The sequence below is a fragment of the Mus caroli genome, chromosome 19, assembly GCF_900094665.2.
Source record: "Mus caroli chromosome 19, CAROLI_EIJ_v1.1, whole genome shotgun sequence".
Lineage (NCBI taxonomy): Eukaryota > Metazoa > Chordata > Mammalia > Rodentia > Muridae > Mus > Mus caroli.
Genome location: NC_034588.1, coordinates 37,222,835 through 37,224,129, shown reverse-complemented (window position 1 = coordinate 37,224,129; position 1,295 = coordinate 37,222,835). Strand labels below are relative to the sequence as shown.

The 1,295-nt window shown below is 52.4% G+C and overlaps 1 pseudogene; it reads left to right on the top strand.

The window, feature by feature from the left end:
• Positions 1-350: 350 nt before the first annotated feature.
• LOC110286039 overlaps positions 351-1,295 on the top strand; it is a 1,050-nt pseudogene continuing 105 nt past the window's right edge.

Genomic DNA, 1,295 nt, shown 5'->3' with positions numbered 1-1,295 from the left:
AAAGGAAGGGGGAGGGAACCCGATTTCCCGCCAAGTAACTCAGGGTCCAGTAGCAGGACGAACACGTGTGTGCCTCTTCCAAGCAGCAAAGGCAGGGTCCAGCAGTAGGCGTGGCAGAACGAATGAGCAGGAAGCTCCACCCTTGAGCAAGCAGGTTCCAGGCTGGGGGAAGGGAGGCCACAGTCCACTTCCCATGCTGACCTTTGCCTACTAAGCAAGGTAGGCAAAGAGGACATGCAAAATGGCCACAGCTTAAGATGTCTATGTGGAAAGAGGTAGAAGCTGCTGACGTCACTGTTTCCATTTTAATCGTTTCCTTTTAGCTCTTTGGAGCCAAGGTAGGAGCCATAATGGACGGCGATGATGACAAAGATGACGATGACAACAATGGCGACAACATCAACAACATCTTATTGATTCAAATAAAATTTCCATGCTTTGAAGAAAGATGGGCAAGGGCTAAAGAGATGGTTGGGTGGTTAAGAGCACAGACTAAGCCGGGCGTGGTGGCGCACGCCTTTAATCCCAGCACTCGGGAGGCAGAGGCAGGCGGATTTCTGAGTTCGAGGCTAGCCTGGTCTACAAAGTGAGCTCCAGGACAGCCAGAGCTATAAAGAGAAACCCTGTCTCGAAAAAACCAAAAAAAAAAAAAAGCACAGACTACTTTTCCAGAAGTCCTGAGTTCAGTTCCCAGCAACCACATGGTGATTCACAACCGTCTGTAATGGGTTCCGATGCCCTCTTCTGGTAAAGGCAGCAACAGTGTACTCATTAAATAGATAAAAGGGGTGGGGGCGCTCTTCCGGTCTCAGGGGCTGCGGGAGCCGCGGGTTACCATGCAGACATGGCCACACCACACACAACCAGTCCCGCAAATGGCACATAAATGGTATCAAGAAACCCCGGTCGCAAAGATACGAATCTCTTAAGGGGGTTGACCCCAAGTTCCTGAGGAACATGAGCTTTGCCAAGAAGCACAAGAAAGGCCTGAAGAAGATGCAGACCAACAATGCAAAGGCAGTGAGTGCGCTCACAGAGGCCATCAAGGCCCTGGTGAAGCCTCAGGCCATCAAACCCAAGATGCCAAAAGGCCTCAAACTCAAGCGGCTGGCTTTCAACGCTCACCCTAAGCTTGGGAAGCGGATTCGAAGCTACATGGCCAAGGGTCAGAGGCTCTGCCAACCGAAGCCTAAGGTCCAAACCAAGGCAGGGGCCAAAGCTCCAGCTAAGGCTCAGGCTTCAGCTCCAGCCCAGGCTCCCAAAGGTGCTCAGGCCCCCAAAGGTGCCCAGGCCCC